Source organism: Pezoporus wallicus, unplaced genomic scaffold, assembly GCF_028554395.1.
Source record: "Pezoporus wallicus isolate ANWC-B61680 ecotype Strahan unplaced genomic scaffold, APGP_CSIRO_Pwel_v1 contig_8837, whole genome shotgun sequence".
In the NCBI taxonomy this organism is placed as follows: Eukaryota; Metazoa; Chordata; class Aves; order Psittaciformes; family Psittacidae; genus Pezoporus; species Pezoporus wallicus.
The window spans coordinates 1534733-1558226 of record NW_026636730.1 but is presented as its reverse complement, the minus strand read 5'-3'; the positions used below and the strand labels follow the sequence as shown (position 1 = coordinate 1558226).

The 23494-nt window shown below is 50.2% G+C and overlaps 1 protein-coding gene across 7 annotated transcripts in view; it reads right to left on the bottom strand.

The window, feature by feature from the left end:
• The window catches only part of EXOC6B (exocyst complex component 6B), a 293055-nt gene that overhangs the window by 246751 nt on the left and 22810 nt on the right, over positions 1-23494 (bottom strand). The window lies entirely within an intron of this gene.

Genomic DNA, 23494 nt, shown 5'->3' with positions numbered 1-23494 from the left:
CTGAGATGAGCTCTTAGGCAGAAGCTCTTCCCTGGGAGGGTGCTGAGGCGCTGGCACAGGGTGCCCAGAGAAGCTGTGGCTGCCCCATCCCTGGCAGTGTCCAACCCAAACCACTAAGATTCTATGATACATTAAATCCTTCTGACTGCAGAAAGTGATGTGATCCTTTGGAGCGATCTGTGCTCACAAGTCACTTCGGAGGATCCCACCTCTGCAACTCACAAAGGTCTCTTAGTAATAAAAATACCCTGACAGGGCTAAAAGCTGGGGGAAAAAAAAACAAATATCACCCTTTAATACCTGCCTTCACAATTTCAGTTGCACAATTTCAGTTGCACAGTTTCAGTAAGCTCTCTCAACAGCAAAACAAAAATGCCCAAACTTTATGAACCTGCTTAAAACTCAATGTAAAATAACAGTCACCAAGATTAGAAGCCTGCAAAGTTGACCCTATTCCCTTCTTTATTCCAAGACAGAAGCCGGTTGGTGCTAAAGGTGAAAGGGATAGAACCTCCTGAAACCACATGGATATTCGTGGTTGCTCCTTACAGCTTAACGGAGTTCTGTTGGCAGAACAGGGATGCTGGAGGCAGAGTGCCATCTAGTGCTCTTTGCGTTTACAGAAGCATCTATCAAGGGCGAAAATGAAACACACAATTAGTCACAACTCCGGGCAAAGTTTCCTCTGGAGGTGGCCACAGTGAGACATAAAGGTCTGGTGACTGAAAACCTTCTATTGCATTTTTATTTAGCCAAACTGGAGGGTAAAGCAAAAAGAGCAGGTGACAGGAAGCGATGAAACCCCAGCATCTCAGGGGTCAGCTCTAAGCTTGGATTTGAACAAACTCTGTACCATAGAATCCCAGCCTGGTTCAGGATGGAAGTGACCTTAGAGCTCCTCCAGTTCCAAGCCCCTGCCACGGGCAGGGACCCCTTCCCCTAGAGCAGCTTGCTCCAAGCCCCTGTGTCCAACCTGGCCTTGAACACTGCCAGGGATGGGGCAGCCACAGCTTCTCTGGGCACCCTGTGCCAGCGCCTCAGCACCCTCATCTTCCCCATTGAGCTCTCCTGTTCGTCCACAACCCTCCCTCCACAGGAGAACGAGCATCCTTCACTTCTGCCCTCCCTATAAAACACATGCAAGTGGGCATCAGCCCAGCCCATCCTAAACCAAACTGCAGTACACTCCAAAGCTGAAGGATGGCAACTCCAAAGTAAGGGGATGTCAAGTTCTTACTCCGTATTGAACACCATCATAAGTGGTTTACAATAAGTGTGCAGGACTCTGATTGCAAGAACAAATCTCGCCCCTGCAACCACATCAAGACCCAAGTCCCAAAGTCCACCATCGTCACCTTCAGTTCCCTGGCTCTGGTAGGCATCCAACTTCCTGAGCTGCTGCTTCAGCTGCCCAAGCTGCAGACCATCCCTGTGATGCCATACCCTTGATGTAAGTGTGCTGTTACCTACCTAGTTACAGCCAGCTTTCTCAAGCCCAGCTCTGGTTCTCACCTGATGCACTCAACTGAGCACCTTCATTGCATCCTTCACATTACCCCATCTGGGACATCACACTTCCCACTTCTTCCCTACCAAGCCTTCAGGATTCCCACTGCCTTGCTCCGGGTCTCCAGGTCTCTTCAGCTGCTCCCCTCCACCTCATTTCTTCTGCACATACACCCTGCTCTTAGTAACATCTCTCCTATTTCAAACACTGATTACAGCCCAATCTGCATCTTCCATACCTGTCCTGAAGTGACTTGATCAGACACTACAAGATGATGCAAAAGCATTTCTAGAAAGAAATGAATCTTAGACATAGATTAATGGCCATTAATAGTCACAACAGCACACAATGAACACATAGAGGAAGGAAAACAAAAATCACAATTAGAAGTGGTTTGGCCTATTCAGGCTCTTGGCTGTAAATAACAAAGCACTGGGACAATGCTATAGAAAATGATCCTTGAGGCAGCTTCTCTTCTGCCTTTGCTATAAAACATTGCTTGTCAGATAGCTTTAGTAATAGCCTCCCCCACAAAAAGCCTTCTGATTGAAACAGGCTGAGGAGGAGTGGTGTGTCCTGCATGTACTTATCTTATAGCTCTGTAGGCTGTAACTCCGGGCTTGAAAACTTCGCTCAGTGCCACACCGGTCTGGTTTACATTTCTGAAGCACACTCGCTAAACAAAACCATTGAGGATGCCTTGGAAAAGTTCTTGGATTGCATCGTTCGGTTCCACAGCCTCTGCAGGCATTAAAAATCCACTCCGGGTTTGATTCCAAAAGGTCAACTGGAAAAATCTTTCCAGGAAAGCCAAAGGAGGCGAACGCATCAGGAGTTCCCATCTGCGCCTTGTGTCGTTGCAAAGTGCAGTCCCCAAAATAGGGGCAACCAAACCTGGCCCATGTCAAGCAGCCAAAGCATTAACTAAGGGGATGCTGCAGATGTGGATGTGTGGCACAGCTGGATGTTCTGGTGCCTTTTCCATTTCCCAAGCAGCAGCCCATGCAGAAGAACATCATGATGGAGAACCATTCACACCTTCATCCTCTCCCCACACTGCAAAGCCTCACTGTGCTGTACTCAACCACGTTGCGCTGGATACTCCAATGCATTCTCCATCACTTAAACACCCATAAGAGCAAAAACTGGGGGAAAAGCAGAGGTCAACCACTCTTCAGGTGTTCCACGTGGCTGTTCTCAGACTGGCAGGTCCTATACCAGATACCATCTACTGCATCCATACACCATAGCCACATAGTGTTGCAACAAGTCCAGAGGAGGCCACGGAGATGCTGCGAGGGCTGGAGCAGCTCTGCTCTGGAGCCAGGCTGAGAGAGCTGGGCTGGGGCAGCCTGGACAAGAGAAGGCTCCTGAAGGGGAGACCTGAGAGCAGCTCCAGTGCCTGCAGGGGCTGCAGGAAAGCTGGAGAGGGGCTTGGGACAAGGGATGTAGGGCCAGGCCAAGGGGAATGGCTTGAACCTGCCAGAGGGGAGACTGAGATGAGCTCTTAGGCAGAAGCTCTTCCCCGGGAGGGTGCTGAGGCGCTGGCACAGGGTGCCCAGAGAAGCCGTGGCTGCCCCATCCCTGGCAGTGTTCAAGGCCAGGTTGGACACAGGGGCTTGGAGCAAGCTGCTCCAGTGGAAGGGGTCCCTGTTCCAGCAGTTGGAACTGGAGGAGCTTGAAAGTCTTTTCCATCCCAAACCAGCCTGGGATTCTATGACATAAATGCTGAAAACACGTCAGAGGAGCTTAGATGCACTGCACACATCTAAATTAACGCTAGCAAATACTGAGGAGCTCTTTGTGCATGTGCTCACTGTGTCCCATCCTCAACCAGTTAACACGAGCCCTCTGTCAGCCTCGAGGGAGGCCAAGCCACGTGTCTGACCCCACAACCTGACCCCCAAGGCGAGCTGCCTGCAGGCTGGGCACTCGGGAATCACCTAACTCAATCCAGCGGGAAGCAGAGAGGAGGGAATGCTCTGGGAGGCGAAATGAAAGCGATCTGGAACAATGCAGGAGGACATTCTGGGGACACTGGAACAGAAGGGACGTGCTCCTGGTTTCAATTAATCAGTGGAACAAATTCCTGACTCTGTTATGGACTTGTATTTCCTTTTTTCTACACCCCCCCCTTTAAACTTCTGTAGTGGTTTTAATGCCTCAGAAACATTTTCTTCTCATTAAGCTACATAAAAGCATTAGCAGTTTGTTTAATCTTCTTCTGACTTTTGTAATCAACAAATTAACTCCCGAGCAACGCAAGCAAAAGACACATAGAATAATCCAAGAGTGGTGCGAGAGCTCCATGGAGAAAAGGGCAAAGCAAGCTGGCATAGATGGGTACCTGCTTACCATCCAACGGCCAGAGCAAAGAGCTTCCAGCCTTGGCTTCACCAAGGCCACCTGTGTACACAGGGTGTTAGCAAGCTGGACTCCAAAGACACCCCGTTTACTGGCTGGGTTACACCTGGACTTATCTCAGTGGAAGAGCAAGTGTAGAACGTGCTCTTTGCTTTCGTTATGGTAAACAGGTGTGAGTCCATTCAGCTTTGTCCCATCTCCCACATGGTGATGATATCTACAGCACAAAGATGGAGAAAAACAAGCAACTTTTTTTTCCATTTTGGACAAGTATAAAACATTGACTCCTGATTATTTTCATTACTTTACTTCAGAAAGCATTCCCATGGGTGCTTTTCATAGAATCCCAGCCTGGTTTGGGTGGGAAGGGAGCTTAAAGCTCCTCCAGCTCCAACCCCTGCCACGGGCAGGGACCCCTTCCACTAGGGCAGCTTGCTCCAAGCCCCTGTGTCCAACCTGGCCTTGAACACTGCCAAGGATGGGGCAGCCACAGCTTCTCCATTCAACCCCTTCCAATGTCCCAGCACCTTCATGGGGAAGAACTCCTTTGTGTCCTATCTCCATCACCCCTCCGGCAGGTTCAAGCCATTCCCCTTGGCCTGTCCCTACAGGCCCTTGTCCCAAGGCCCTCTCCAGCTTTCCTGGAGTCTCTTTAGGCACTGGAGCTGCTCTCAGGTCTCCCCTTCAGGAGCCTTCTCTTGTCCAGGCTGCCCCAGCCCAGCTCTCTCAGCCTGTCTAAACTTTAACTTAGCCCCACACCTCTTGCACAGAAGTCTGACCCCACCACCATGCCCTCAGTTTCCAACAGGAATCATTCCAATCACTGTAAAACTCAGCAAAAACACCAGCAATATCCCATTATCACAAGGTCCTGGAGCTGCAAACAAATTCCCTTCTGCAGAGCATCACTGTACTTTGTTATTTGGCTGACCCTTGTTTCTTAGCTGAGAACACCTTGATTTCAGCCCTGTCCTGGTGTGACCCTGGTGGGTATTGTCACAAGGAGCAACGCTGCACACACCATTCCCATAAACCACACGCATACGCTGCTCCAAACCCATGTTACTTGTCAATGACTGAAGGAGCTTTTCAACAGGGCTTCCCCGTGCCCTTGTTCTGGGCCTGGTTTTCCTCAGCGGCTTTATTGGGGAATTAGAAGCTAGAATGCAAGCAGTGCTTTGGAAACGGGCTGGTGACACCGAAGTGAAGGAGTCACAAGCAGCAGTCAAAGACCTTGAGGAACTGGAAGTGCTTCCAGAAGCCAAGGAGGAGGACGGTCAGTAAAGGCAAGTGCATGGCTGGGGTCCAAGCAAAGGTCAAAACCAGCAGCACAAGTGCAATGGGATCAGAGGGGAGGCAAGAAAACACACAGACTCCACACCAGCCACAGCCCCTCATTCATCAGGCTATGAAGAGGCAAAGGAATCTGGGGTTTGATTTGAAGACAAAGGGCTGCTGAAGATGCACGGAACAAGGAGCCATGGAAGCTGCTCTGCTAGTAGCCTATAGCAGCACAAGGAAGAGGAGGAAATGAACACTTGCCAATGAAGAAGGAAGGCACCATCCCAAAGCAGCCGCAAATCAAATTGCTGATAACAGAGAATTGGTTTTGTACACTCTACAGAATTAAGATTTTAGCCATCACATCCATAAAAGCAGGTGAGATTATCACAGGAAAATGTTAATGTCGATCCTTGCTGTGTTACTGTCCCATGAAAGTGCTTTTCCCTAGGAACAAAGTTCATTTTGTCCTCTTAAAGCATTGTTTAAACAAGCTGGTTGCTTTTTTGGTGCATTCTTGGCTTTCACTCCTGGACCCTCCTTTCTGTGTGAAGCAATATTGTCATAACATCCAACAGAGGCGCAACGAATACTTAAGACATGCATGAGATTAGAAGCGCCGCATTAGGAAACCACACAAAGCACGTTAGAATTGACACTGCTGTGATTGATAACTTCCACATGCAAAGCCAGCAGACCCACAGCCTGGTGGGAGGACAGGGACAGCATCAGCAACCAGCACTACCCATGGGCTTAGTGTTGCTTCAGCATGGTGTTGGAAGACGAAAGCAGTGGCTTCACTGCCTCCATGGCTCCAGTCCAGACCCCCCCCCATGTGCTGGGTGGCACCCCCAGAGCGTGAGCAGCAGCTCAGGGAGGGGATCCTGCCCCTCTGCTGTGCTCTGGGGAGACCCCCCTGCAGCCCTGATCCAGCTCTGGGGCAGCAGCACAAGAGGGACGTGGAGCTGTTGGAGCGAGGCCAGAGGAGGCCATGGAGATGCTGCAAGGGCTGGAGCAGCTCTGCTCTGGAGCCAGGCTGAGAGAGCTGGGCTGGGGCAGCCTGGACAAGAGAAGGCTCCTGAAGGGGAGACCTGAGAGCAGCACCAGTGCCTGAAGGGGCTGCAGGAAAGCTGGAGAGGGGCTTGGGACAAGGGATGTAGGGACAGGCCAAGGGGAATGGCTTGAACCTGCCAGAGGGGAGACTGAGATGAGCTCTTAGGCAGAAGCTCTTCCCTGGGAGGGTGCTGAGGCGCTGGCACAGGGTGCCCAGAGAAGCTGTGGCTGCCCCATCCCTGGTAGTGTTCAAGGCCAGGTTGGACACAGGGGCTTGGAGCAAGCTGCTCTAGTGGAAGGGGTCCCTGCCCGTGGCAGGGGTTGGAGCTGGAGGAGCTTTAAGGTCCTTTCCATCCCAAACCACAGGGGAATTCTATGCTCACCTCCAGGCAGTTCAGTGCACAGAAACCAGCACTTGGCACCGACGTCCCTGCCTGGCAGCACACGGTGCACAGCAGCTTCCAGCTCCTTTTCCCTTGCAGAAGAGCACTGTTCAGTTCCGAGGTCAACTCGAGGTCTCCCTCACAGGCCAAAGTTGAAGGCGATGGCACAATGCAGCTCCCTGCTGCCAAGTCATCGTGTGCAGAAGTTCCTGACTTTCAGCAGCACACAGATTTGTGCTCTGCACACAGCGCTGCCGCTGGAAAGCTGCCTTCTGCCACCTCCACTTCCAGCTTCAGCCCTCTCCAGCACCCCAGGAAGAGGAAAACTACTCTTAAACCTTCTTATTACTTTGACCAATTGAACCAAACCAGATATTAGGAGCAGTCACGCACGTGCCTCCAGAAGGAAACCCAATGCAACAGGGACTTGGCATCTTGCTGACCCAGTTTCTCCCATCAGCACAGCTCAAGCAGCTCGTTCTCATTTACAGCCTAATAATTGCTTTCTAAACTCACATGCAAGCCTCAGGTTAGGCTTCAGTTGGCTAAATATAGATGCCTGGCACCCTTCGAGATACCTGCCTAGGGCAGGTTGACCTGGCAAAGGACCTGCAATGAGCCTTTTAGAGATGCAGCTGGAGGCCACACAAGAGCATCACACACAGCACAAGGTACCTCTGTTTCTGTGGCTGCGTTGCTCCCTGTGTGGGTTAGTTGAAGAATGAGAAGCCCTTTTGTTCAGTTGAGAAGACTCAGGTCACAAACCCACAGCTACACGTGCCAAAGAGCAGAGGGGTTCTGTAGGAGACGCTCAGAAGTCAATTTGACTTGAAAGGGCTTCTCCAAAAGATAAATGGATTCTTCACTCTCAGTTTTATCACATTTTATTGCATCTACTCTTGTAGCTTTCCATTATTGCACGGAGATATTCCACCACATCCCCAGGATCCACGCAGTCAAAACCAGACATAACAGTGATGCACAGGAAAAGTGACAATGAATACTCAGTTCAGCGTCACTAAAGCTTCCCCAGAAAGGTATGTTACAGATTGTGTTTTAGTCCAGGAGGGAAGTAGCTGAAGGGAAAACAGCAGCTCAGGACCAGCTCTAAGGACACAATCCAGATGCAGAAGCTCAGAGCACATCTGTAGGTCTTGCGAGCTCATGTACCTGCTACAAAGCCCACAGATAGCTGATCTGGACCCACTCAACAAGACCAAAAGACCTCCATAAAAGAGAGACACTAAACCTGCCTTAAGCCTCTTGTCCCAGCTCATCCACGGTTGAGGTTTGGGTCTCTAATGCTGAGTTTCGGATGAGTAAATCCCTCCTTGCCAACAAACCTCAACCTCAGCCCCCAAAGTGCTGCTCACTACTGAACTGCAGTGCTGTAACTGAAAGCACATCCTCCTTCTAACATCCTCCTTGCCTGCTCTGCAAACTCATCTGAAGGGCCAGACACAGCAACACCCTCAGGGAGGAAAGCTGGATGACAAGGCAAGAGCATTTGGGATGTATGCATCCCATACATGCATACGTGTCTGCTGAAGAGAGGGAAAAATAGTAATGGGCTTAAATTGCCCAGGAGAATGAGGCTAAACATCAGATGATGTTTTCTAAGTGTAAGAGTGGCAGCAACCCAAAAGGGCTCTCCAAGACATGTTATGGAACCTCTTTAAACTGATCATTCCCAAGGATACGTTAGAAAACCATCAAGCAGGACCAGCGTAGATGCATTTGCTGCTGCACGGACCAAGAACCTCCTCAGCCAGGGAGAGGGTTGAGGAGCCCAAAGAGCCCCTGCAGCCCCATTTTCTATGGGTCCAACCAGATGAAGCTCTTTGGAAACCACCAACGCTGAACCAGGCCCTGAAGCTGAACGAAACGGTGTCTCTGACCCCATGTACTAAATCCTCCCAGGTTTGTACAAGGATTTCCAAGAACCCAACTCAGCTTTCACCGATGGCCACAGACAAATCCCCATTTCCTCCATTTGCACAAGGTCAGGTCTTGAGTTGTAAAATACTCTGAAGCCTTCTTAAGCGTACACTTATGACAACAAAGCACTTCTAGGCTATACATTACTGGATAAATAGAGCCACCATAAAGCCACAGCAATCTCCGGGGTGGAACGCAGCTATTCTGTGCCAGACGGGATCCTGAAGGAAAGGAATAATTACGCTAATTGCAAATATAACGGAACAACTTGGTTATAATGCCCCTATTAAAGAACGAACTGCAGATGATAAAAGGCATGAAGAACTTCAAGCTTGAACAAATTAGCCTCCAGAAGAGCCAGGAAACGTAAGGAGCAACCCAAAGCCAGCAGAGCTCCAACAAACACGAATGCCCCCCAACCGAGGCAAGTTATGGAGCGAACTGGCCACGAGCAGAGCTTTCAACCTCCCTCCTCTTTCTGTGAGCACAATGGAAACAATTCCCCCAAGGACAAAAGCGATGCGTCAGCAGGCCCTACTCTCTCAAAGCTCTTTCAAGTTGGAAGGACACTTGATTCGCACCATGTGTAGGATAGGAATGCTCGCTAGAACCAAGCGAGATAGATTTCGGCCCATCCAAGCTGGTTAGCATTAAGAGGGAGATGAATCATCTTTACGATGCCTGTAAACAAGGCTGCTTAAAGACAGGATCAAGCCTAATGATACACCCTCGTCACACTGACTTCGCAGGACGGTTCTGAACGTTGCCACCATATGTACTAGTGGGAGGAAAAGTGTCGAAATAAGGGGGCAGACACCAACCCACAAGAATTGGAGGATGTGGATGTAAAGCCACCACAAATGTTCTAATCTCCCTTCTGCTGCGCCTCCAATGGTGTTCCAGCACGTCTAACCCTTCACAACAGGCACAGGACACACAGAGTAATGGAGCAGATATAAATAAAACATGTAATGTCCAACAAGAGACAGAAAGCTCTGATTGAGTCTTGGGTTGATCCGCACTGCGACCGTTAGTGAAGCATTGAGTTTTAAAGGGGGAAATCAAAGGACCTGAAACCAGGACTATGTGGGTTACCTTTATTTGGAAACTCAAATGCGAAGAAAATACCAACACCGAAGCACTGGATATGAAAACCCCCGTCAAAAATACAACTGGAAAAGAGCCCAGACAAGAGAAAGGGCTGTGGATGTGTCAGGACACTGAAAGATCTCCTCACTTAAGCTTAGTAAGGGAAAGTAAGAGGCAATTTACTTACTAGACCATAGAATCCCAGCCTGGTTTGTGTTGGAAGGGAGCTTCAAGCTCCTCCAGCTCCAACCCCTGCCATGGGCAGGGACCCCTTCCACTAGAGCAGCTTGCTCCAAGCCCCTGTGTCCAACCTGGCCTTGAGCACTGCCAGGGATGGGGCAGCCACAGCTTCTCCATTCAACCCCTTCCAATGTCCCAGCACCCTCACGGGGAAGAACTTCTTTGTGTCCTATCTCCATCTTCCCTCTGGCAGGTTCAAGCCATTCCCCTTGGCCTGGCCCTACAGGCCCTTGGCCAAAGCCCTTCATCTTAAGCCTCATCAACCTACCGGTTCCTCTCCCGTGGTTGATGGATTTCATTGTTTCAGGAGGTGGAGGCATCGACAATCTCATCCTATGAACGGCATATTTATATGTCCATGTAAATCCTCCACTGTCAAGGCATAAACTTCATCTTTTTGTTCATCTACAGTCTCTTCAGATCTACCAGGCCATCTGCCTTCACACATGCCTTTGAGACTCCCATCTCTCTGCCCAACACATTACAAAGGCAGCTAAATCCCAGCACCCTTAGAGAGGGAACCCAGGGTCATCATGACCAGTTTTAGCTTAGGTACCTCTTTGGGTACCTAAAGCAATGGGACATTATCTCCAGTATTCTAATATCTTGCAAAAAGGTCAGTAAAAGATGCACCACCTAAGTGGGGCAATGGGATGGCAACAGAACCTATGCTGGCACCTCCACCTCCCGTGATGGTAGGGAGATAACCTCAAAACTTGCCCACATTTGAGGCTGTCACAAACACGAGGCTTCCTCCAGCTTCTTCACACACACAACTATGGTTCATGGATCTAGGCAGGTCATCCCTTCTCCAGCTCGGGAGGAAGGAGCCAATATTACTGCCTTTTAAACACTTGGAAGCAACAGCAACAAGGAGCAATGAGATGCGGTCGTGCTTATTCTGGCATGTAGTTCACTTCTTCATGCCTCAGCTATAACAGATTAGTACAACAAAACATCAGAAGACATTCAGACACTGGGAAGTGATTTTTCATCATGCCATTGATAAGCATTTCCCTAGCAGAAAGCTCAGGATTGAATCATGTCTTCACCCTCTGTACTTCGTACACTCATTTGACCTTCGTTACAGAAAAGCTTTGCAATTCCAGCACAAAGGAAGAGCTACACGGAGCTGGGTAACAGAATCCCAAATAACTTGCTAACAACATGTTCTAATTCACTTAAAGAACAAAAAGATGACAAGAAACCAACCCAGCTTCCTAAATGCTGCACAGACACCATCCTATAACGTGTTTTTTCTTGGAACCAGACATCCTGTTGATGTGCTGTATGGCTCGGGGGGGGGGGGGCAGTTTTCCAACCTACCCTATCTAAGGGCTCCCAGAGGATTACTTCAAGTGACCACCACGAGCAGTGGGAGCAGGATGTGTCGGCAGCTCTTTTGCCATGTGGATTTTCACGGGCTCGCTGCCTTCCACAAGATAGATCCAGCCTTGCTTGAGGAGAGATCCTGCAGGCACCGCTCCTGCTCCTCCAGCTTGTCTGCTCACAGACTGATAAATGATCCAGACACAGGCAGTCCTCTGAGCCTGCAAGTGCTGGGATGGAGAGCTGCTCTCCTGACACGCTTCCCTTTGGGACTGCTGCAGGATATGGGATGTTTCTATAGGGGAGGAGACTGCTTAGCCCCAAGCAGAGACCTGCAAGTCAACTGGCACCTGAGCTACAGAGGACACCCTCTGAAAAGGCCACAGGGAAGGGGCAGAACAGTCATGCAGGAGCACGCTCCAAGTTCTCTTAGGTGCTCCCATTTATCATAAAGCAGCACAAAGAAAGCAAATCCCATGCAGGATGTGCTGATGAGAGCTTCATGCACCAGACACTAAACAGAACAACAGCATGAGCCAAGAACTGGAAGGAAGAGACCTCTGCCAACACCAGAACTGACCTTCTCAAAGCTGAGCAGCAGCAGAGATGACCCAGAAGTGCCCAAAGGCTCTCCCCAGTGACAAGGGAATACAGACTAAAAAGAGGAGACACCAAGGAACATTCTGCTCCTGAACCTGTGCCTCCCCTAAAACGATTATTAGGGCAATGCAGTTTAAGAGTCACAACAGCTCTGCATTACAGAGACAAACCCAAGACAACGGAAAACCAGAGGGAGACTGGAACACACAGGGAAACTGGGGAAGTGAGACCGATGTTGGGGCTGAGCTTGGCTTAAAACAAGCTCCCCCCAGAGGAGCACACGTTCCTAAGAGGTAGCACTGTGCAAAGGTATGGCCATAGCACTACACAGTGTGCTAAAGTCCTCACCAAGCCAATGTTCAGCCAGGAGGACCCAGAAACCAGATGTAAGTGACAAGGAAGATAAAACACAGGGATTAAAAGAGTTGAGAAGGTGAAGTCCCGTGTGCCAAGGATGGGGGTGATTTAACCACTATGGATGGTTAAATCCTGGTCAGTGTTCAAGGCCAGGTTGGACACAGGGGCTTGGAGCATCCTGCTCTAGCAGAAGGGGTCCCTGCCTGTGGCAGGGGCTGGAGCTGGATGATCTGCTCATGGGATGCCCATGGGGTAACTGCTATGTCCAAGCTTCACCAGCCCTTCCACAAATGATAACTGAGTGCTTTGTGGCTTACAGAGAGGGCTTCGGAAGGAGGACACACGCACAGTAACGTAACTCAGAGCCACCAAGGGACGCAGCGCTGAACACAGCGAACCACAACCCCGGCATTCTCCCAGCCTTCGGGCCAGCAGAGCTTTAAGTGGCACCGCCACCCTGTGTTGCGATGCCTGAACTGCACCGAGGTTGAGCTTACCCCGAAACACAGCGATGTCAAAGGCGTAATCCCCCTTTTTCAGCACGAAAGCGGCTAAAGCAAGGCCAGCTTCAGGATCTGGAAGGCCTCAAGCTGAACTCTGCACGCAGGGATGCTGGAGCCAAGTGTGCCACACTGATGCGTGCTCCCGGCTCCAAGTGCAGCGGGGTTCGGAAGAGCTGAAGCCAGAGACCCAGAGTGAGCACGAGGGAAGTTTGCTCAGAGAAGTGAAACCTAAGGAGCAGAGTTACCAAAAGCAATCTGGAAACAGCCTCCGGGCTGAATAAGCTCAGCTCATCCTTTGACTTGGCATCGTTGGGATGAAGATGAGGACGGCAGCCTGGGAGCTTTGGTCCCTGCTTGCAAAGGGGCATCCAAAGTATCCCTGGCAGTGTAACATTACCAAGGGTATCCTAAACCCTTTCTGTTTAATTTGGGATCTGCAGAAGAGTCCTTGAATCAGGTATACTTAAAAACAACAGCTTAAGGCAACCCTCAAATGCTTCTCCTATCAGAAGCTGCTGGGATCTTACAGACACCATCCTGCCTCAGTTTCCCTTTGCAGACAAGCATCATGTGTGTTTGACAACTTGGAAGGCACAGAAGAATTAAATGCCTAAGGCCACACAACAAGCCCTAGTTGTGCCAGAAACCAGAGTGCTTCCAGGCAGCAGGCATTGCCCCAGGAGCAAGGTGAACCCAAAGGGAGCTTTAACTTCACCATGAAGATGGGCAGCGCTCCACTGACCCACTTCAGAAGCACAGACATTGAGATCAGGTATTCCAACCCCCAAAACAAGAGAGGGAGCATGCCAGCACTAAGCACAAATAATGGATAAAGAACGTGAGCAGCACAGGCTGCTGCATCCATCCACCACAGCAAGTACTGCACAACTGAGCTGTGCAAGGCCCTCAGTGGGAGAGGACAGCAAACACAAATAGTCCATCCCTGACTGCTTCTGCCATCCAGTATCCTGCACCTCCCATAGGAATTCCTTCTCCCTGTAATCATACAATCCCAGACTGGTTTGGGTGGGAAGAGACCTTAAAGCTCATCCAGCCCCAACCTCGCCACGGGCAGGGACCCCTTCCACTAGAGCAGCTTGCTCCAAGCCCCTGTGTCCAACCTGGCCTTGAACACTGCCAGGGATGGGGCAGCCACAGCTTCTCCATTCAACCCCCTCCAATGTCCCAGCACCCTCACAGGGAAGAACTTCTTTGTGTCCTATCTCAGTCTCCCCTCTGGCAGGTTAAAGCCACTCCCCTTGCCATAGAATCATAGAAAGGGTTGGAAAGGACCTTAAGATCATCTATTTCCAACCCCCTTGCCATGGGCAGGGACACCTCATGCTAAACCATATCACCCAAGGCCTCGTCCAACCTGGCCTTGAACACCACCAGGGATGGAACATTCACAACCTCCCTGGGCAACCCATTCCAGTGCCTCACCACCCTCACAGGAAAGAATTTCCTCCTTAGATCCAATCTAAACTTCCCCTGTTTCAGTTTGAACCCGTTACCCCTTGTCCTGTCACTGCAGTCCCTAATGAAGAGTCCCTCCCCAGCATCCCTATAGCCCCCCTTCAGATACTGGAAGGCTGCTATGAGGTCAGGAGAAGGCTCCTGAAGGGGAGACCTGAGAGCAGCTCCAGTGCCTGAAGGGGCTGCAGGAAAGCTGGAGAGGGGCTTGGGACAAGGGCCTGTAGGGCCAGGCCAAGGGGAATGGCTTGAACCTGCCAGAGGGGAGACTGAGATGAGCTCTTAGGCAGAAGCTCTTCCCTGGGAGGGTGCTGAGGCGCTGGCACAGGGTGCCCAGAGAAGCTGTGGCTGCCCCATCCCTGGCAGTGTTCAAGGCCAGGTTGGACACAGGGGCTTGGAGCAAGCTGCTCCAGTGGAAGGGGTCCCTGCCCGCGGCAGAGGTTGGAGCTGGATCAGCTTTAAGCTCCCTTCCAACCCAAACCAGGCTGGGATGCTACGCTTATGGTCAAAGACAATTTACAACTTTAACCAAGAGGTTTGGGTAGAAAACTCAAGCAGCATTTCTGCTTTACAGCACATGGTTTATAGATCCAGTTCTTCATTACTTTACTTACTACAGTGACAGCATGAAAGCACAGGGAAAAAAACAGAGAAATGACTCAATATTCATGTGCAAACATCCAAGCAAGACAGTAAGTTGGTTTTGCAGTGATACAACTGTTCGCCCTGTGCTTTTAAACATACCAGCGACCTGACAGCATCGATCAAACTTGTTACATCCCTGCAAGTAAAGAGAGAGGATTTTATCATGAAGCAAGCAGCGAGGAGCAGGGCAAGCTCCAGCAGCAGCAGTGCTGCATAGCTGCCGGAGAAGGGAGCTCTCAGTCACACACAGAGATAAGCTGCTCCTCTGACTTGGAGGGAAATAACATTGCTGTCATTTTAGAGACCAAATCAGAGCGAAATAGTGAAGTATGTGCTTGTCTGGGCTTCTCACTGAGCTAAGCACAAGTTACTATCAATATACTATCATTCACAAAGAACGAAGTCGTTTCCAAGCACAGCAAGCCCTAAGTGGTACTTGGTCCCTGTATAAAGAGGCTCTAAGACTGTTTTTCCCCTCCTGTGTTCAGTACTTCTGGAGGAGGTACGAGCATCTCCTTAGGAGAACCTTAAAAGCACAGGTTTAGCATACCAGCAGGAGATTCTGCTGATGGGAACCTCTTAAATGCCATCTACACGTTGGGCAAACACAGTTTTGTACCATCTAAATGGAAACAAGGACCAAAAGGGGTTGTTACTGCCAGGGTGTCGTTCACTCAGAGATGGGCAAAGGGACCATGACACTTGTTCGATCAGGCTGGATTGCTCCTGCTGTCACAGCTCTGCATCCATAAGCTAAGAACTAGGACAGAAGACACTCTCCAATACCCAAACAGGGTCCCCAAGGCAGGCTGTTAATGAAGAATACCAACACTGCCCATCCTAGGACCTGCCTTTAATACAGTAGATCTCCACACTGCTTTATGAAGATTTCCTGCCTGGCTGGGAGCACCTCTGTGGAAAGGGACCTGCGGGTCCTGGGGGACACAAGCTCAATAAGAATGAACAGTGGGTGGCTGCAGCAATGAAAGCCAACAGGGTGCTGGGGAACATCAGCAAGGGCATCACCAGCAGAGATGAAGACGTCATTGTCCCGCTCTGCTCAGCACTGGTCAGGCCACACCTGGAATACCGGGTTCAGTTTTGGCCCTGCTGTACAAAAAGCTGTGGATGGGCTGGAGAGGGTCCAGAGAAGGGGCACGGAGATGATCCAAGGAATGGGAAGCGTGTGAGGAAAGGCTGAGAGAGCTGGGATTGTTCAACCTGGAGAGAAGGTGGCTCAGGGAGACCTTGTCACCATGGTCCAGTGTTTAAAGGGCGGCTGCAAAGAACATGGAGACTCCCTTTATGACAAGGAGTCCCATGGAAAGGACAAGGGGTGATGGGCACAAGTTGCTGCTGGGGAGATTCCCATTGGACACAAGAGGAAAAGGTTTCTCAATGAGAACAACCATTGGAATAATCTCCCCACGGAAGTGGTGATTCCCCAACATTGGCCACTGTTAAGACTGGGCTGCACAGGGTGCTGGGCCATCCACTCCGGGTCATGCTTTGCCTGGAAAGGTTGGACCAGATGATCCCTGAGGTCCCTTCCAACCTGGGATTCCCGGATTCCGGAATCCCTGATTCAGCAGCTTGGCAAGGCAGAGCAGAGCTGGATTCCTGCAGCAGGCAGACACCAGAGGACTGGAGAAGGCTTCCCAGGGACCAGGGGACGGAGCAGCATTAACTACTACACTAGAGAGAAACAGAAAGTCCTTGACCCAACCTCACTGCTGCCTTCTACAAGGCACCCTATAACCCAGCGCTTGTGAACTTTACTTCATCCAGCTTGATTTCTTTCTTACTTGCCTTAATCTATTTAAAGTCAGTTATCCCAGTTTTTGCCCTAATTAAACTTGGCTTCCCCCTCCTCCTTTTGTCTTTCTAATGTCATTGGAAACCCTTAGTATTTTCTTTTGGGAGGTTACTATTAAAGGATTTAGGCAGATCGAGGTTGCTCTGGTACATCAAGGGTTGCTCACAGGATAGCACATTATATGGCACACGAGGGGCAGGAGGGAATTCAAGAGGACAGGCATGAGCAAGATCCCAGGCCGGATGAATCATCTTGGGATGTAGCACACAACTTGTAGAGCATCAAGTACCCACAAAACAAACTGAGAAATCTTTTGAAAGAGATATATGTATCTGTATAAGAAATAGCAGCTCCCAGTGCCTAAAAGGGGCTACAGGAAAGCTGGAGAGGGGCTTGGGACAAGGGCCTGGAGGGCCAGGCCAAGGGGAATGGCTTGAACCTGCCCAAGGGGAGACTGAGATGAGCTCTTAGGCAGAAGCTCTTCCCTGGGAGGGTGCTGAGGCGCTGGCACAGGGTGCCCAGAGAAGCTGTGGCTGCCCCATCCCTGGCAGTGTTCAAGGGCAGGTTGGACCCAGGGGCTTGGAGCAAGCTGCTCCAGTGGAAGGGGTCCCTGCCTGTGGAACTGGATGAGCTCTAAAGCCCCTTCCAACACAAACCATGCTGGGATTCCATGACAAATCCTATTTAGCAATGGATCAAGTCTTTACTGATCATCCTCCTCAGCCAGCGTGACAGGCATAAACAGCCAAAAGGAGTGTGCCTCTACCAAGTCCCTGGCTGCCCAGGCCAGCACACCCACAACCGCTGTCAGGGATGGAGGCACAAAGCACATGGGTTCAGCAGAGGGAATACTCGTAGGCAAGGGGAACATCAAACCTGGCCCAGTGCAGGATCACACCAATGTGCAGTTCAAGCACTGAGCAGATTATGGCTAATCAGGTTACTATGAAACAACCAGATGAGGTCAAGTGCTGACATTGACTGCTTTAAACTTCTCTCTGCATAGGAGAAAGGGCATCCAGACTGGCAGGGAGGACCACAGAGCCAAGGAGTAGTTACTGGCCTGTCCACCACCTTTTGGGGGACTATGGCTTCCAAGTAACCCACACAAAGAATCCCACTTGCCAGCCAAAAAGCTCACTGTACACATAAATCCTTATCACCAGGACTGCATAACTGCACAGATTAATGACCCTACTCATCCCACAGCTGCTGAGCATCCCTTTGGTACAGGCTCTTTGCTTCTAATCCACAGATAGCAAACACTGACTCAAATGGCACAGCTCTGGCTTGGCAAGATCCAAATCTCTCAAGTATTCGAAGCAGGAGAGCATGTATCTGAGTAACAAGGAACAGGACAGAGTTATACTTTCCTGAAGGACCTGCTGCTGGTCGCTCTGGGTGACTTCTGGACCATCTCTGTACTCTTACCTGGGTCTGTGCTATATATACACAGAGTATTCTGGGGAGGCTGAAGCCTTATACATCGAGTATCTGCTGCCAGGTCATTCTCTCTCCCCTTTTGAAGCTTATTTTACACCTATGAAAACAGCTCAGCCATTTCCACAGCTCAGGCTTCAGAAAAGAAGATTTTTCAGAGTATTAACTATTGCTAACCCTATCCTGGAAAGCCACCATCCTCAGGATTCAGCACACAAAGTGTGGTGTTCGTATCTATGTGTTTTCAAGCCATACCCCGTGATCAGCCAGGCCGGAGGTCTGCACTGCAGGACCTGATGTACCGGTGCATGGGAACCATCCCCAGGCCAGGTCTGACCTGAGCATCAGCATCACACTGCCACTTGCAAAACGCCTTTCATGCTACCAGGTTTCACTCCAGCAATCAATAAAATACCATCAAGGCCTGACACACACAAGTCCTCACTTTTTAGGTTGCAACCTGCAGCAACAGAATAACTGTGCATCCGTTTCAGCTCACTAGAGCCATAAGAAATAGAGGAAGGATGAAGCAGAGAGCCTTACTAAACCATGTATTTGGCTAGGAACCCTCTCAACAACCAAAAACTCTGCTTTACAGCAAGCCCACAGATTCTAATTAGAAAGCCAGGATGACAAAACATTGCTTTTGTTCTTCACCAGAGGCAGCAAACCCCAAATTCACCTCGTGGGAAGTCTCCCCTGCAAACCCTGACTTCATCCCTCCCCTGCCCACAGCTCAATACATGGTGCAGGTTTTGGCAACAGAAGAGAAAGAGCAATAAATGGGTTCTCCTGCTTCCAGCAGTGTTTTTATACATCAAAGGAATTTCATGGAGCAGAAAGAGCAAGTGGTACAGAATCTGGGATGTCCTTTATACAATCCAATATACTTGGTCATGTCCTCCATCCTCAGCACTGCTGTGAAAGAAAGGCCACGTTCAGCCTGTGCTACCAAGGCCCCTCTACTCACTGCTCACCAACCAGCTTCTTCAAAGCTGAAGGAAAGAATCAAGTTAAATGTTCAGAGGCTGCTTAAGAGCAACTGACGTGAGCCATGTACATACAAACACTTGACTAACATAGTGCATGAGATTAATGAGAAGGCCAGGAATGAAAAGGAAAGAGAAAGAAACTATCAGACCCTCCACAGCATCTCTCTTCCACAAAGTCAGATTGTTCCCGATACCTCATGTCCTACCCTTCCCACACAAGGCATATCCCAAGTAATCTCGGTGTGCCCTTGAGTAAAGTCGTCTTTCCTAATTGCAGCCTCAGCTCGTCCTGTGAATCCCTTCAAGCCACAATGCTGCATCTTGCCACAGGATGGCACCAGAGAAAATCCTATAGTTTCATATGACCAGATACAGAGGAGTCAGGGAGGACATGGTCTTAATCCTAAAGAAAAAGGCTCATCTTATAACCAAGGCTTTGCATAAGAACACAAGAAACCAGCTAGTCTCCTAGACTGTGATATTCCTGCATCCAAACGGGGCAGCAAAAGAGATCACAGTGCTCGGAGCACAGGCTATGAGCTCAGCCTTTTTCATGGTCTTTATAGGTTAGGTCATCCCAAAACTAAACCAGCAACTCTGCTCCTCTAAGGAAACACACCACAAATCCACCATCATCACCCAGTGACAAGCCATCACACTAACAAAGAGGAGCACGAGTTACTCACCATGGGAGCCCGGAGTGATGGCTAAGCTTGAAGAAGACTGGTTCGAACATGGACACTACTAGATCCCAGATAACACTGCTCTGTTATCTCAGAAGACCCTTCTCATGAGTGCAGGCACACAGTTGGTACTCACCACCCTCACAAGACACACTTGGCCTTGCAGCACAATCCACAAGAGAAGCTGTGGCTGCCCCATCCCTGGCAGTGTTCAAGGCCAGGTTGGACACAGGGGCTTGGAGCAAGATGCTCCAGTGGAAGGGGTCCCTGCCCGTGGCAGGGGTTGGAACTGGATAAGCTTTAAGGTCCCTTCCAACCCAAAGCAGGCTGGGATTCGATGTTTCTAGGAAAATTGAGCTGCTCTGGGGAAAGCAGTAATGAATGGTGATGTGGCCCCCACAGGTTCTTGTAATGGACTTGTTTTGCTGAGAGCTGGGGGTGAAATTTGTATCTAACTAAGGGGGATGTACAAGAAAAGCAATAACTGGTTCAGTTCCCCACAGCAGGCAATGGGAGGATAACCCAGGCTGGCTGTAGCAGGGCAAAGCTCAGTTCTAGTTCCCAGCGAGGGGAAGACTTGTCCTCCTCCATAGGCTGCGGTCCTGTGGTCCTTATGCAGCATCCCAGGGCTGCTGGATGAAGCTTTGGGTAATCCAGGATCTTGGCATTTGTGCGTGACTCTTGATTAACTCTGGGTAACTTTAATTGGATTGTGGATTTACCTTGTCACCCCTTGGATTGATGGAGAGCAGCTGGGGCTGGCAGCGCCTCAGCACCCTCACAGGGAAGAGCTTCTGCCTCAGATCTCATCTCAGTCTCGCCTCTGCAGGTTAAAGCCATTTTGATGAACGAGTACCCTGAACTGGCTACAAAATGGGGAAAAATCAAAGGTATTATAAAATAAAAAAAAAAAAAAGCAGGTTTTACCACTTTAAAACCAGAGCACGTTTCAGAAAACACCTGCAGAACATCCCTACCTGTGCCAAGTACCCCAAACCAAGCAGCTACTACTTGGTTAGAAAACCTCCTAAGAAGCAGCAGCTCAAATGCATGCAGGAGGATTTGACCTCTCATTTCTCTCTGCTGTTACTGGACAGGCTTCACCATGAGAGCTGCAGGAGATCGTAGTTAAAAGGCCATGCTGAAAGTCAAAACCAAGAACACAAAGTGAGCTTGTTCTCAGCACTGGACCAAGACCACTGCAGACATTCACATCCAGAGCAGGCAGGGAAATCCAACTGCCTTGTTCAAGCCAAAACAAAAAGCCACGAGGACAAATGAGCTTCACCGCACTGGAGACTGCTCTACAGAGTGATGCTTGAGTGATGCTCAACAACAGTGCTAAGGCTTTGCTTTAGCAGGGTGTGCTCATGGAGGAATCGGGAACACCGGTGGCTTTTACTGCTCAGAAAAAGTTAGAAATAAGGAATTACAAAAACCTCATGAAAATCCAGCACACTGGTGTTTCTTATAGAAAACATTACACAGTGAAAACAGCATCACAGAGGATCCCAGCCTGGTTTGGGTTGGGAGGGACCCTAAAGCTCCTCCAGCTCCAACCCCTGCCACGGACACGGACCCCTTCCACTAGAGCAGCTTGCTCCAAGCCCCTGTGTCCAACCTGGCCTTGAACACTGCCAGGGATGGGGCAGCCACAGCTTCTCTGGGCACCCTGTGCCAGCGCCTCAGCACCCTCCCAGGGAAGAGCTTCTGCCTAAGAGCTCATCTCAGTCTCCCCTCTGGCAGGTTCAATCCATTCCCCTTGGCCTGTCCCTACATCCCTTGTCCCAAGCCCCTCTCCAGCTTTCCTGCAGCCCCTTCAGGCACTGGAGCTGCTCTCAGGTCTCCCCTTCAGGAGCCTTCTCTTGTCCAGGCTGCCCCAGCCCAGCTCTCTCAGCCTGGCTCCAGAGCAGAGCTGCTCCAGCCCTCGCAGCATCTCCATGGCCTCCTCTGGCCTTGCTCCAACAGCTCCACGTCCCTCTTGTGCTGCTGCCCCAGAGCTGGATCAGGACTGCAGGGGGGGTCTCCCCAGAGCACAGCAGAGGGGCAGGATCCCCTCCCTGAGCTGCTGCTCACGCTCTGGGGGTGCAGCCCAGCACACGGGGGGGGGGGTTCTGGGCTCAAGAGCTCACTGAAGCTGGGTCATGGGGAGCTTCTCCTCACCCAACACCCCCAAGTAATGCTCTTCAGGGCTGCTCTCAATCCCTTATCCCCCAGTCTGTTCTGATACCAGGGGTTGCCCTGACCCATGTGCAGGACCTTACATTTGGCCTTGATGAACTTCATGAGGTTATCGATGCTGTTAGTGTTTTATCATCACTTGTCCACCCGAGTCTCTCAGCACATTCCTTCTACCACAGCCCCCCAGGGAGGACAGCTTGTGGTGAACCACAACATCTCCAAGAGACAAACTCATCCCCAAACCACCCACTGCTACGAAGTGATGCTACCAGGAGGCACCACACTTTGCCTGGCTGTTTGTGGACACATGATAGAGGAAACTGGAAATACTGATCTAAGATAAACTGCTCTCCCAGTGACCTAACAAATGCCATCTGTTTGGCTTCAAGAGAATAATAAAGGACTTAGTGTATAAAGCAACTCGATCTGTTACCATTATTTACTATTTAATCACTAATATTACTTAATGGGAGTGCTTTCAGCAGCAGGACTTGGTCCACCCAGGAATCAAATCTAGGCAAATTCCCATTTGGAAGAAGGCAGGATGTTGCAAGCCGTAAGAATAATCCACTAGTAATAAAGAATCGAGAAAGACAAACTTTCCATCACAGCAGCTCTTATAAAGAGGCCTCATCTCAACTGGAAGCTGTACTGGGGCTCAAGCGAAGGTCAGAGCCTTGGTTGAGGACTTTATGAGCTGTATTGTGCAAAGGGCCAAGTAGATAAATCAATTCACCCTTAAAACAAGACTAATATTGTCTGTGAAAGCGATGCTGCTCAGATCGTTCCACTGGGAGGCTGAGAAAGGCACAACACACCAGTCCTCTCCTGCCTTGAGTAGCACTACCAAACCAATGCTAAGCCCTTGGTCAGGAGAGCATCAAGCCCATGGTCCTGCTGAATCGAGCAGCACCACGTGCTACACAGCAGCACGTCCAGAGCCCCACGAGCTTCCCTCTTCCCCAGGGCTGAGACAAGTGTTACCATGGATTTGGAAGGCCTGGTGAACAAAGAACAGCCTGGAGAAAATCCACCTTTGCTGACCACAAAGGAGAGACCTCGAGGCAAACCAGTAACGTCAGGGAAACAGGAGAGCCCAAGACATCATTAATGGCTTTAAGCCGAAAGAGAGGGGATTCAGATGAGCTCTCAGGCAGTCCTTCCCCATGAGGCTGGTGGTGAGCTTCTGACTGGACTATTTGCCTGACCAAAAGTAGGAACCTCTTTCAGGGCTGCTCCTGTGACACTTCCAAATGAAGGTCTCATTTAGGTGCCTTAATCCAAGCCGAGAGTCATTCTTCCACCTTCCTCTCTGCAGTCACGGCTTTAACCTCATCCCTCCTGGTCCCAGAGAGCTCCTAGGCTCAGGCTCCCTTTCCTCAGTGCTCCTTAAGCAGGGGCCTGCAACCACTCACGCTTTATAGAGCATCACAAGCAGCACGGATGTAGAAGCATCCCTTGCACATCACTGCTCTGAGCCTGCACAGACCCAAGAGTCCAGATCTCAAACCCACCAAGCTCTCCCAAACTGCTAGCAGCTCCTCATTATTAAGTTCATTTTAAAGAGCCCCAAACGATGGAGACACCTCTCCAGGCTTCCTAGAGAGTGTCCAGCCTTCA